Here is a 14,445-nt window from a genome sequence, read left to right as displayed (position 1 = left end):
AAAAGGTAAGAGGAAAGGAAAACCCACCAGTATCAATGAGTTTACCCTTGAGTTAAGTCCCTCTCTCAGATGGTGTTTTCACAATATAATTTTTATGCATTTTGCTTAGATTTTAACATATTTGGGCAGGCCCAGCTAAAGTGGTTCAGCAGTTGAGCATTGACCTGTGATCCGGGAGATGACGGTTCGATTCCCAATCAGGGCTCATGCCCGGGATGCAGGCTTGATCCCCAGCAGGGGGCGTGCAAGGGGCAGACAAACAATGACTCTCATCACCGATGTCTCTCTCCTTTCCTCTTTCTGAAATCAATAATATTTTTTTTAAAAAGATATTTGGGCAGAAATAAAATTTCCCTTTAGCTTTCATTCAGCACCACCTCCTTACACACACACACACACACACACACACAGTAGAAAGTGACATATGACAGAGTTAATTTCCCATTTCTCGGGAGCAAGGAGGTCTCTCTCCAGAATATGATCAACTTAGAGTTGTTAGTTCATACACTTAATGATATTTTTTGTAACTAGAAAGGAGGAAATAACCTATGAGTCATGAAAACCTGAAAAGATTATTCTGATGTTTGTTTATCTTGAACTAAATTTGCAGGGGAATAAAATCACTCTGGCAGCTAAAACTGCACACTCACATTCTTTTGTATGAATTAATTATACTTAACTGCTCTGTAATGTTCTGATTAATTATTTCCTGTTCCAGTTGGTTGATTGTGCATTTTTCATACGAAACCTGCATCATGATGAGAATCTTGGACTTATTTCCCATCTTGCTCGAGGCCCCTATAGAGCTGATCTGAATGACTAGCTTCCAAGTAAGCCAGCACCTTCATCAGCATCCTAGGAGGGCTGTGCACCAGTGCAGGCAGCGACAATGCACCTGTATTTGGGCCTAGGGAGTGGAATCACCATATATGCGTATGCAGCCAGGAGCTGAAGAAAGATTTTAATGCTGCACTGCTTGTGACAAACATAGCTCTCACCCTGCATAAACACTGGGTACCTTGTCTCCCACCAATAGGCTCTCTGGTGTGTCTGGAGTGATGAGGCTCTAGAGAGCAAGATGGGCATTGCCAAGTAGGAGAAACTGAGTGTATCAGTTTCTTACTGCTGCTGTAACATATTATAAAAATTTAATGGTTTTAAACAAGACAAATTTATCACCTTCTGGTTTTATATGCCGGAAGTCCTCAAATCAAGATGTCAGCAGGGCTGTGTTCCTTCTAAGGGCTCTAGGGAACAGTCTGTTTCCTTGCCTTCTCCAGCTTCTAGAGGCTGCCCATTCCTTGGCGTGTATCTCCTTCCTCCAACTTCAAAGTCAGCAGAATAACATCTTTAAATCTCTCTCTGGCCTCTTGCTTCTGTCATTGCATCTCTTTCTCTCACTGTCCTGTCTGTTTTCCTGATAAGGACCCTTGTGATACACTGGGATCAGATAATCCACAACAGTCTTCCCATTTCAAAATCCTTAACTGCACACATCTATGGAAGGCTCATATCCACGAGTTCCAGGAGGAGGCATTACTCTGCCTTCCATGCTAAGTATCCAGACTGAAAGGAATCAGTGAAGGTCAGGCCTGGTGGCAAGGCAGCATTTAGCCAGGGCTGCACAGGGACCAGGGAGAGGGTGAAACAGAAGTCAAGAGGTGTGAGTTTGTATGTTGGCAAGACGACTTAACTTATACCCCACAGCTATCCTGCTTTTTACCTGGTTGAAGGGTGATTTACATTCAGCTAGCCCTAAAACCATAGATATACCTGTTACTACAATGACCCAAGATACCAAGTTAGCTTGTAAAAGTGGGTAGAGCACAGCAGAAGGGTGACACCAAGAACCTGAACAATGGGAGTGCCCTTAGAGTTCAATGACCAAAATCAACACATACGGATGATTGCATGAAGCTGCGCAATAAATGGGTTAATCCCAAACTACAGGTAGCATTCACACATTTAAAGGAAGGGAATGAGAATCGGGAATGTTAATAAGCTTTGGAGCAGAGAAGTCTAAAGAGGTTATGGTGGGCTGACCCTCACCTTGCCTCTTTCCCCTGACAGATCCACTGAGCCTGTCCCCAACAAGAGCTGGACACATCAGACACAGAGCCCAAAGTCCTTGAGTCCTCAGGTTGTGTAACTGACTGCTCTTTCCTCTGATTCCAGGCTCACCATGAAACCCTGGGATAATTGGCTTCCCAGGGAGCCCCCACGCAGGGAGAGGATAGGCTGTCAATCTGTGGTCTGCCTGACACATTGACACTGTTTCTCACAGAAATTTAACAAACTGGCATGCTGGCCTGCATATATTAATGCCTTGGGAACTTAGTTAGCATGAGTCAGCACCTCAAGGCTGTCAATCTCTAGTCTGTGTGACAGACATACACTCTAATTTCTCATGAAATTAGCAAACAGCTATGCTGGTTTATATTTATTAATGCCTTATGAGTTTAGTTAGCATGAGTCACTATCTAAACTCTGATCGGCTCAGGGGTTCCTCCCACCATCTGCCTCCCACCCCCACCACATTTCCCAGCCAGCCTTTGGATCCTTTCCTTCCACATCTCCAGAGTGCAGTGGGAAAGGTGTCCCTGGGGTCATGCAGCCCTGCAGCCCTGCCCTGGATTACTCCCAAGTGTCTTCAGGGCTTCACTTCAAAGTGGTTTCTTTTAAAGCCTCCCATAGCCCCTCAGGTTTCTTCAGACCTTCCTGTTTTATATCCTAAGAGTGTTGCCCTTTCTTACACTCCTCTCACCCTCATTTGGCAGCTATCTTCCCCACCACAAAGTGGATCAAGTTTATTTTACTCACTGTAGATGCCCAGTGCCCAGCACAGTGCCTGGCACAAAGTTGGTGCTCAGTGAACAATCAGATGCTGTCCTGCGCCCCTCATGGCTCTCAGCCACTAGAGAGTGGGAAATGGATGCTAACACACCAAAAGATGCAGGAGTAGATATCGTAAATTAAGGAAAAGGTCACCTTCAAGATAAGACAGAGAAGGCCTTTGTGGAGTTAACTGGAGCTGTCTTCCCAGCAGCGATGGAGAGACAGCCCATTAGGACAGACTGTGACAGGACAATGCCGCGGCAGTGACAGGCCGCAATGAGGCATCTCTAACAAACAGCTGGGCATTTCTGTTTGAATGTCCTGACATTACTGCAACTCAGTGTCCCAAAGCAGGCTCATGGTCTTTTTAATCTTGACTCCCAAGTGTTTCTACTTCCAGGTGTTTCCCAGGATCTTAACTCCGGGGTTATTTAAGATTCCTCTCTCTCTTCAAAGTTCACATTAATAACCCAACAACTCAGATGGGTCTCTAATACGACTGCTGCCTTCATTCCAAGTCCCATCACGCCACACACCTGGGCAACCGCAACAGTGGCCTGTGTTGATGTCCAGTTTCTGGTCACTCACCTTTCTGTACCTATACCGTGTCTCCAATACTTTTCTTAAAAAACAAATACCACTTTTATAACCCCCGCGCCTCCCTTTTCTGAAGCTCCTTCGATGGCTCTGTGACCACACTGTTAACAGACGGGCCTCAGCTGAGGGCCTGCACACCCGCCCGCTTTACCTCATCTCCTGTTTCCCACCCAGACCCTGACTGTCTATCTGTTAATCCTGAGCCATTTCTCCCCTCCTTCCCCCTCCAGGGCAGCAAATCCTCTCCGTCTCCCTCAGGATGCCCATGCTCCTGCTGCCCCCATGCTTTAGTTCAGGCTGGACTGTTCCCACTTTCTTCCCCCTATTTAAGCTCCATCTGTCCCTCGCATCCCAGTTTAAGTCCCGAGGCCTTCTTAGAATTTCCTGGGTAATTTCAGCCACATGTGGAGACTCACAGAGCACAACGGTGTGTTGAAAAGACTTAGGCCTCAGTGCAGCCCTCTTTACAGCTCAGGAAATTGAGGCTGACAGAGCCCAGCCTTGCTTCTTCTCTGAAGCTGTCACCTCTCCTTACCATTCATCTTGGCACTTAATCGTCGCTGCCTGGTTCTTACTGCTCCATCTTCTTTATTAGGAGGGTTGGCTCCAGAAGGACAAGGGAATCTATTAGTCTTCTCCTATAGCAGCCTCAACGTCTCATTCAGTGAGGAGTTTAAAAGGCTCTGGACAAATCCTTGCATGGAAAGAAACTAGAGAAAGTGGGTCGTGGTGAGTATGAAGGAATGAAAGTAAAGGAGATAGAATTTAGCTGTGGATGTTTCCATTCATCCTGTCATAGGCCAGGTGACAAGGTGACCTAATTCTCAGTGACCCACCCCAGTTTTCTACAATCAGTCTAATGAGGCTCTTTCATGGAGCTGATCCCTCGGCCCCTGAAGCAGCTGACGGCCAGAGTCTACTTACTTGCTGAATCTACTCTTCACAGTTGGACAGTAAAGTGGGTTGACCAATGGCCTCCCAAAAGGTACACCCACCCCCTAGACCCCACAACCTGTGGTTATGGCCTTGTTTGGAAAAAGGGTCTTTGTAGATATAATTAAAGGTTTTGAGGTGAGATCATCCTGGATTACCCAGGTAAACTCTAAATCCAATGGCAAGTGTCCAAATAAGGGACAAAAGAGCTGAAGGGACAGAGAAGAAGAGAAGGCCATGTGAAGACAGAAACAGAGATTGGAGTTACACAGCTACAAACCAAGAAACACCTGGAGCCACCAGAAGCTGGAAGAGGCAAGGAGGATCCTACCCTAGAGCCTTTGGAGAGAGCATCACCTGCTGACCCCTTGACTTCAGACTTCTAGCCTCCAGAACTATGAGACAAGAACTTTCTGTTGTCTAGCCAACTGGTTCCTGGGAATTTGTTTCAGCAGCCTTAATACACTACTATAGACAGCAAGTTTTACCTGAAGGGAGACCTGAGAAGTACAGCTGTCTGTCTCTTCCACACTGTCCTCAAGGAACATTAGTGGAGCAGTAAAGAATGCACAGGTCATTGTAATTTGATCAGTCTTAGGATAGTGTTCCAGGTTGCGATGTGCACAGAGGAGAAGCACTGGTCCAATCAGTGCTGGAGTAAGCGCGGGCAAGAGGAGGGGGCAAAGAGGGACAAAGTGAAGGATATCCGAGGAAGGCTTCTGGAAGGAGGAGACCCTGAAGGGAATCTTGAAGGATGAGAAGTTAGTTGGGTGAGGAAGTTGGAGGAGATGTCACAGCTCAGCAGTAACTGTTGACAGAGAACCAAGTGTGTGGGAGGAGGGCAGAAGGCCATCAGTCTAGGTAGAGGTAAGGAAGACTTTGTAGACCATATTAAGAAGTATGGACTTTTCTCTTAGTGGGGATCATCAGCTGGAGCGGCACTTGAGTATGTCTGAGAATGTGTGTCACAATGACTGGTTGTCACAATGACTGGTTAAAAATGCAGGGATTTGTATTTGAATAAGAGACTGAATCTCAGATTTCTGGTTTAGAGGTGTCATTAACAGATAGTAAGAATAGAAAGAGTTACTGGATCATAAGTGAATTGGGGGCTTTTTTTGTTTTTGCTTTGTTTTAATACATCTTTATTGACTTCAGAGAGAGGAAAGGAGAGGGAGACGGAGAGAGAGAGATAGAAACATCAACGATGTGAGAGTCATTGATAGAGCCGGCAACCCGGGCATGTGCCCTGACCAGGAATCGAACCCTGATCGCCTGGATCCCAGGTCGACGCTCAACCGCTGAGCCACACCCGGCTGGGCGAGTTTGGGGCTTGTTGATGTTAAGTTGCCTACAAGATACTAAGCAGAAATGCCAACTGAAACCTAACTTTCAAAGGATGGTATAAACATTGTAATCTCTAAGGAGAGTATTTTCAAACAGACCAGCAGAAGGTGGTTTCTGTAAGTGGACAATCAGAAGCCTATAAAATTACTAGTCTCACTCTAAGTGGTTTGTGTGCTTATAATTTAGTGCCATTTCACAAGACTTGATTTCTTTTTAAGTAAAGGATGAAGGATAGTCTTGACCTTCAAATGAAGGGTTTTGTTTGCTCTCAGATTGGTTTACAAAAGAAAGTAACCGCTCAGGTGCTCAGGGTTCATGCCTCTTGTGTAATAGGGAGCTAGGTTGTTCTTATGAAACAAACAGCTGGAAAAAACAAAGCATTAGAGTGGTTTAGACAACTAAGATGAGTAAATGTTGACTCTTGGCCTTTGAAAGAAGAATCTAGCTTAAAGAAAGTGATATTTCGTGTTGAAAACCTTTTTCTTTGGTATGTTACCTGGAGCACTTGAAATACTTGTGTTAGCTTATGTTTGGTTGTAAAAATAACTTCACTATTCTGTCTCAGTTTAGTGGGGATACAATTTCCAATACTTTTCATTTTCTTTAGCTATTTCCAGTTCATGAGAGCTCCCAAAAGGTTATTTTCACTTTTTAATTTGTTAGCTTTAAAGAAAATCCATGAAGGTGGAGACCAAATCTGTCTATTTCACCATTGAATCCCCAATAGCCAGCACATCACCGTGCATACAGTAGGTACCCAGCAAATATCTGATTTTTTTTTTAAAGCTTTCATCCAATGAGGGAGATGGGCAATTAACAACTAACTCAGCAGTAATTCCTGAATTGTTCTTTGATGAAGCTTTCCAAGGGGAAGAATGAGTAGCTATGAGAAAGGATAGCTTGTAGGGCTGATCTATTCTGGGGAAAGGAAGGCTGGGAAAGAGTCATAGGAGCTGAGATCTGAATGCTAAGATGAGTAGCTATGAAGACAAGGAGGAGGAACAGAGGCAGTGGATGATTGAGGGCTATGACGGATGACACAGATGAGTGATGTAAATAGGAGATCAGGAAAGACAGAAAAGTTAGGCTTTGTCAGCCTCAGTTTCCTGAGCTGTAAAAAGGGGCTACACTCTGAGGACTAAGTCTTTTTGACACTTGGTTTTGTTCTGTGAGTCTTCGTATGTGAGTTGAAATAATCAAGGAAAGTTGCATGAATGTCTTGGGACTTAGGGTGGGCTGTGAAGACAGGTCAGGGTTAAATGAGAAGGGGAAGGGAAGGGAAGGGAAGGGAAGGGAAGGGAAGGGAAGGGAAGGGAAGGGAAGGGAAGGGAAGGGAAGGGAAGGGAAGGGAAGGGAAGGGAAGGGAAGGGAAGGGAAGGGAAGGGAAGGGAAGGGAAGGGAAGGGAAGGGAAGGGAAGGGAAGGGAAGGGAAGGGAAGGGAAGGGAGGACACACTAAGTGGTGGAAATACTCTCAGCAGAACTACAGGAGCAGAAAGGATCATGGGCCTCCTGGACAGAGGGGGATATGATTTGGCTGTCCAAGAAGGGAAGAAGAAATTTAAGAATCAAGGAAGAGAAATATTTATGGTAGAAAATATTAGGCCAGATTATTTACCACGCCAGGAATAGATGATCTCGTATAATCTCATAAAACTCTTTGAGGTCTGGACTGTACTTTTATTGCTGTAATATTATAAACAAGAACATTGAGGCACTGAGAAGTAAAAGAATGTTCCCAAACACAAGTGACAATCAAGTGGTGGGGACAGGAATATAACATGGGTATCTGAATCCCCAGCTACCACTGGGAGGGCAGGGGCAGGGGGTGCGCATAACCGGTGAGGTACATTTCTCATACAATCCTATGAGGCACTTCACAGCATGACTTGGGTTTTTATCTCCTTTCTCCCCAATAAGTTTACAAACCTATGGTGGAGGAAGAAAGAGTCTATCAAGTTTCTTATAATTCTTTATAGTTCTAGAGGCTATACAAGGACCTTAGATTTTTGATTGAAGAGGAGTCTACAACTGTACATGTGTGAATGCCCCACCCAGGACCCCCTTTTGTCCATTTGCTTTTGCCATCCTGGCCAGGAGTGTATAACTGAGTGAAGGTCAGCCTATGTCTTTGACTTTAATTACTGCTAAGGTTCTTCCCAACAAAAATGATCTCTACTAGATAGTATTTCAACCTATCAGACCCTCTCTTATGAGGGCTCTGAAAATGAGACATTTAGAGAAAATCATCAACCAGTAGCAGGACAGAGGCCAAGTGACACACAGAAAGAAGTCAGTAAGTGGACACTAAAAAGCAGAAGAAGTAGAGTAGAGTCAACAAAGAATCAAAGAAGTTGAAACGGAATAGCTGAGCTGCCATAGTGGAAAGTACTAGGACAGAGAAGGTGTGACTACCAGCAGGGCAGCTTCATGGGTGTGTGACCTATGCCATCCCATAGCCCTTTGCTCAGAAAGGCACCCCTGTCCTTGAAATTCTTAGTAATTTATAAGCAAGAGGCTCTGCATTTTTACTTTGTACTGGGCCCTGCACCTCATGAGTGAAGGTAACCACAATGACAATGGTGATTACAGAAAGAAAGAAAGAAAGAAAGAAAGAAAGAAAGAAAGAAAGAAAGAAAGAAAGAAAGAAAGAAAGAAAGAAAGAAAGAAAGAAAGAAAGAAAGAAAGAAAGAAAGAGGGGAGGGGAGGGGAGGGGAGGGGAGGGGAGGGGAGGGGAGGGGAGGGGAGGGGAGGGGAGGGGAGGGGAGGGGAGGGGAGGGGAAACAAGGTTGGGGACTTGGGCAGACTTAAAATTAGCAGGTACTAATATTACCCCCTCCAACTCTCCCCATGCTCAGTTCTCCAGACCCACCAATGGTGGCCTGTGCGGGGTTCCATCCACTGCCTCCAGGGTAGTCAGCTTAGACCATAAGCCTCATCACTCCGTGTAAAGCCCTCCAATGGCTCCCAACACCTTAGGTCAGCCCTCCGTGTGATCATGAACTCGACACTCTCCAATTCACCTATCCTTACCTCAGAGACAGGCTAAGGACAGGCCTGGAGCAATTCCATTGGGGGCGCCTCTGTAGAGACAAAAAAACATATCCAGGCACCAAATTGTTACCAGAGAAATGTCTCCTACTAGAGATTACTGCGTGTTTTTGGAAAGATTAAGACTGAGTGGGTGGGGGAAGTTGAGCCGGGAAATTTTGACTCAGGAATGTTGGGGAGAGAAGGCGATCCCCAAGGGGTATACCGGAAATTAAATAGATGATGGCTGGGGCCCGATCCAAGGTCTGTGGAGAGGGACACTATGAAGTAGGGAGGTCCCAGCTACCTCCGCCTGGCTAAGTTGTACACGATGTTTGGGTTCAGAGCAAAATTAGGACAGTGGAGCAAATGAGCACAGCCAGTTCTTCTGCCCTTTTCCAGGCAGAGCTTGGCCTCTCAGTTAAACAAATGCCAAGTAAATATTTAAAGAACAAACTTTTAAAGGGTGCCAAGTTCTTGGGCCGCAGGGTTAGATAACATCTTTCAGTCTAGCTTTGAGCCTCTCTCTCTCTCTCTCTCTCTCTCTCTCTCTCATTTTCTCCCCATACCACTCTTATCTCAGCTCCTGGAAAAATATTAGCTCAGTGACTTCTCAGAGTCTCTTTTCTCTGCCTAGAAAGTACTTTCACCCTGGCTGAGTGCCTCAGTTGGTTGGAGCATCGTCCCATGTACCAAAAGGTTGTGGGTTTGATTCCTGATCAGGGCACATACCTAGGTTTTGGGTTCGATCCTTGGTTGGGGCACTTATAGGAGGCAACCAATCGATGTTTCTCTCTCTTTCCCTTCCTCTTTCTCTAAAATCAATCCTCACGTGAGGATTTTTTTTAAAAGTGTCCTTTCTCTGTAATTTGGTCCAATTGGTGGTGGCCTCACGGTGGCAGGATCACACGGGCAGAAGGCATTGTAGGGATGGCAGGTACAAGGTGAAATAGGCTTCTCTCCAATTCCAAAGGAAAACTCTATGACTACAAAGAAGTATAAGAAATATGACAGAATCTGGGTTCTTGCTCTGAGTCATCTTGGTGGACTGTGAGGTTCTCAGCGATAGAGACTGTGTCTCCTCATGATATCTCTGCCGTCTCACTTGCACGGGGCCCTGTCCCTCCCAGCAAAACTAAGAGCACAGACTGGCCGGCTGGATTCCTGGCCTCACCACTTAATGTTTATGTGTCTTTGGGCATAATTTTATTTTGTTTTTATTTTTTCTTTTTCTCCATGTATAACCCTGGTTCTTCATCTGTGAAGTTAAGAAAAAAGTAGTACAATACCAACTATAGAGCCAAAAGGATTGAGTGAGATTGTTCATTACCTAGCACCATAATTGCACAAAACATTTTAATTACTAATATATGTCTGGCACTTGGTATTGTTTTGAACCACTCAATCCAATAAGTGCTCAATAGATATTCTCTGCATTGAACTGAATGCCAAGTCCCAATGCACCCTATCATCACATCCTTACCTCTCTCTAACCCCACTATACGCCCTGCTGGAATCTTCTCTCAAGTCGAGACAAAAATAAAAGACATAGTTCACATTCTCCACTCTTAGATCCTATAAAATATTTTTGATTGCAAACAGAAGCAGAATGTCTTCTGATGGAATACTCTTGTAATTTTTGAAGTCTTAAAACGTTCATCTACCATACTTAGTACAAGACGTCCAGTTTGCAAAGCAAGTGAAAGATATTCTGAAGTTCTCTGCTGAGCAGCAGAAGAATGTCAGTTCACGGGGATTTACTGTGTGCAGTTCATGAGGCCCCAGGGTTGTGATGTTGGCATTTAAACGTTAGCAAGAATAGCGCAGAAAGCAAAGCTGACATATGTAATAATGAGTGGGCCCTGGTGCTGCCTTTTCGTTTTTTCAGAAAGATCATAGCATATTAATGGCAGTGACTCCTAATTCTTCCTTAGCAGCTGGCACACCAGCCTGAACACAGCATCCTCAGTCCTCTAGATGGTCTATTTGGTTATGATAGAATTTATTTGAACAGGGCTTGCCTTCCCTTCCTCCCTCCCTCCCTTTCTTCTTTTTCCCTTTTCGTTATTAATTCACTCAAGGATATTTAAGGCCACCTACTAAGGGCCAGGCAGTAAACCATATTGATCTGATACCCTTGTGAATCTTACAGTCTAGCAAGGAATATAAACACTGACAGCTAGTAAATTAGAAGTTGCCTTGAGAGTGAGAATATATAAGACCCAACCTGCTTGGATGGGTGAGAGAAAGCCTCCGGCAAGAAATAAGTTTCCTCTAAGAGCTGAAAGCTGACCAATTCAGCTAGGAGAAACTGGTTGGGAAGAGAAGGGTATGGGAGTCAGTAGAGCAGTAGGAGAGGGATCTGAGTTTTTCTGACTAGAAGGACACGAGGTCCTCATGGTCTAAACACGCAGCTTCTCTGATGACCACCAGCGTCCTTCGCTTCTGCTGCATCCTGTACTAGGGATGACTTTGCTTTCAGGTGAAATCAGTTGCCACCTTCTGTTGTGATCTGAGGGGATGCTGTACCCTAATCTGGGCTTGGGAATAATCACCGATCGCTTCCAGTTCGCACACTTGGAAGTCTAGTCTCTGAGAAGCAGAGTAGCTTGCCCCAGACTTAATGCTTCAAGAGGCAGAGCTGGGACTGAAACCCAGTATTTGTGTCTCTAAATCATGTGCTCCTCTCACTATACTAAAGTAACTCCCAAGGAATCTTCTTGGGTAAATCTTCCCACCTGAAAATACTATCTTCACACAGGTGCCTGAAATTCCTCCATCAGAGAAAGTTTAATACCTTAGAACAGAATGTGGTCTTTTCCCCATGCCCATTTTGAAAACAAACACTGAGCGATCTTTGGAATGTTGAAAATGCTCATGATAAAGAAAAGTGGGTTAGAAGCTTCTTAAAGTTGCTCTTACTGCTTCAGTCGAGACTACTTCCCTATCTTGAGATCTTCTGTACCTTAAACAAATACAAAATAAAAAATTTAAAAAATTTTTTAAGAAAGCAAGTACCCTTTGGGAGGGATAACCTATTAAGTCAGTAACACTTAAAAACGTATGTTTATTGGGAAATTTTCATCCTAGCAAGAGAAATGAGGGTAGTGCATAAATTATGGGTACCCACCAAAGTTTGAGATGGAGAGGAAGAGATTACAGTGTTATATATAAATATTATGTTCTTCTAAGTTATAATAAAATATCCTGCTTTCCCCAAGCTTAGCTCCCATTGTCACTGGACATTTGCTTCAAGTGTTCTCTCTGGGTAGAATGTCGTCTTACCCCCGATAAACCTTTGCAGATCTTCTTAGTTAAAATAATCTGTGTCCCTCTCTCTTCCTGTAGTATGTGGTGATATCTCTATTACTAAGCCCTTATTGCACCAATACTTGTCTTAAGGTTAATTAGGCATTCATTTGTTTCCTCTTCTAAAGTGTGAGTTCTCAAGAATCATAGCTAATTTGCTCATAGTAGGGGCTTAATAAAAAATTAAAGATTTGAAATAAAAATATGTTCTTCCTAGCTTGATTAATATTTAGTAGGATTTTCTCCATAAATGACCATAATGAAGAGTTTTTCAGCTTGAATCATTTGCAGGGTTGCTTTGGCCTTTATGAATTCTATTTGATAGAAGAGAAAAGAGTAACCCAAATACTCTTTCCATAATTGTAAGAGACAGAGCTGTTCATAAGTAAACATTTTGAATTCTGTACTATGTTCTGAGCCAATTAGAAGCAATTGGATTTATGAATTTTTAATTTTCCTGATTGATTTTCTATTTAGTTTCTCCTGAATAAGTACTCAAAAATCTTTCCATAACATTCACACTTTTTGTTGATTTCCAGCTCTAAAGAACCAAACTTTCAGCAATTATCCAAGCCCTTCACACACTTTTTTTTTTTTTTGCATTCCACTTCTTTTAAAGTAGTTTATTGAAACCCTCTCCAGATAAAAACCTTGAAATCATTAAGCAGATCACTGTTCAGAACCACATTAATTCTTCTATTTTTCTCCTGCAAGGAGATGACTGGTGGACAGCTTAGAATCACAATGAGGTATGGTATTTATCTATAATACCGCTTCCATGATGAATAGCTAATTTACTTAAAATCCCATTACTCGGAACATTTCAATCATGGTAGAATGAGGTCTCTGATTTGGGTTCTGGTTAATTTAGAAATGGACTTTTCCCCTGGGGGCATGGATAGTTGCTGATGCCAGCTGGTGATGGGGTCTGAATTTAAACACTGCAAAGCTAAGAATGTGAGCAAGAGCTTCTTCATTCCTGGTTTAAAATAGCCTGCGAGGTCTGGGGCCTTGCCTACCTCCATTTCCTCCAGGGACTTCAGCACTCACCTCAAGGATCCACAGCCGCAGAGTGTCCTGATGGCTTCGGTGTGTACAGGGGAGTGGACTTTGTCAGCACGGAATGTTGTTGCACTGTGAAGTGCCTAGACTCTAGGAGTTCCCTCCCTGGCCACAGCTTCTCCTGGCCTGGCCCTGGCTCTGAGAAGCCCTGTTCCTAAACCTAATCACAGGGCTCACCATTTATTTCTTCCTTATGGAAGAGCTGTAGGGCCTTGGTCCTGCCCAGGCCCTTGGGGAGCACCTTGCTCGGGATTTTGCCCTGGGACCCTTTCCTTGAGTGACATGATACACGGAGCCCCATAAGAAAGAGCAGACAAGGCCAGAGCTGCTGTGACGGGCACCTGTGTGTAGACCCCTAACCATTCATCATGTCTTATGTTCGGTTTTTGAATCACAGAATGGAGGCCTGAACACATGGGATTTTGAAGAAATTAGGTTCGCAGCCTTAGGCTTTTTTGTTAGTTAGTTTGTTTTAAAGTGTTGATCTGTTTCATTATCTGACTGGAAAACTAGACACTGCAACAGTCTAGGCGCTAAATGAGGGGGCCTAATCCTCGCCGCAGTTACCAGCTCCAGCCCCGTCCTGGCCCTTCCGGCTGTGCCTCCTCCTCACACAGCCCGGGTGGTCACCCCCAAGTCGGGAACCGGAGGGAGAGGCTGATGTGCTTCTGGGAGACCAGACGGACAATGAAGGACGGGATGTTCACCACCTGCTGGTGGACCTTGATGTCACATTGGCGGATCAGCATGCGAGCATGGTGGATGCGCTCGGCCAAGCCCAGCTTGAAGACTTGGGTCTGCAGGCGCGTCTCCAAGAAATCCTCGATCTCAGACCCAGGGTGTAACCCAGCTTCACCTTGCCCTGGTCCAGCACCCTGATGTGCTTGAGGCGCCGCAGCAGGGCATTGCCTCCCAACAGACGCCATTGGTCTTTCTCGTAGGGTCAGCAGCTCACGGGCAGCCTTATGGGTCTTGGCCAGGGTAAATTTGATCCGCCAGACCTCACATTTCTCCTGGAGCCCATACTCTCCGATCAGTTTCAGCTCTTGGCCTATGCAGTATTTCTCGAAGGATCTCTGCGGGGTCACATAGGTCTTGCAACAAACCCAGCTCTGGGCCACAGGCATACTGGCTGCTCTCCTTCTGCACCTAAGCACAGCCCCGGGTAACTGAGAGAGAGCAGCCCTAGCTTTTTATTTCTACCAGAAATGCAAAACCTCAGCCCCCCAGGAAAATCCCCTTCCACAGTCACCTCTTACCTAATATTCTTGGAAGGCTGCAGAGAGCTTGTCTCATATGAATGAAATCATTTAGCTCCCCACATGGGTCCATTG

At 44.8% G+C, this 14,445-nt stretch overlaps 1 pseudogene; it reads right to left on the bottom strand.

The window, feature by feature from the left end:
* Nucleotides 1-13,658: 13,658 nt before the first annotated feature.
* LOC107523960 (small ribosomal subunit protein uS4 pseudogene) lies at nucleotides 13,659-14,238 on the bottom strand (annotated as a pseudogene).
* Between the last annotated feature and the right edge of the window lie 207 nt (nucleotides 14,239-14,445).

Source organism: Miniopterus natalensis, chromosome 6 (assembly GCF_054644295.1).
Source record: "Miniopterus natalensis isolate mMinNat1 chromosome 6, mMinNat1.hap1, whole genome shotgun sequence".
Lineage (NCBI taxonomy): Eukaryota > Metazoa > Chordata > Mammalia > Chiroptera > Miniopteridae > Miniopterus > Miniopterus natalensis.
Note: the sequence above shows the minus strand (reverse complement) of the source record. Positions and strands in the feature narration are given on the sequence as shown.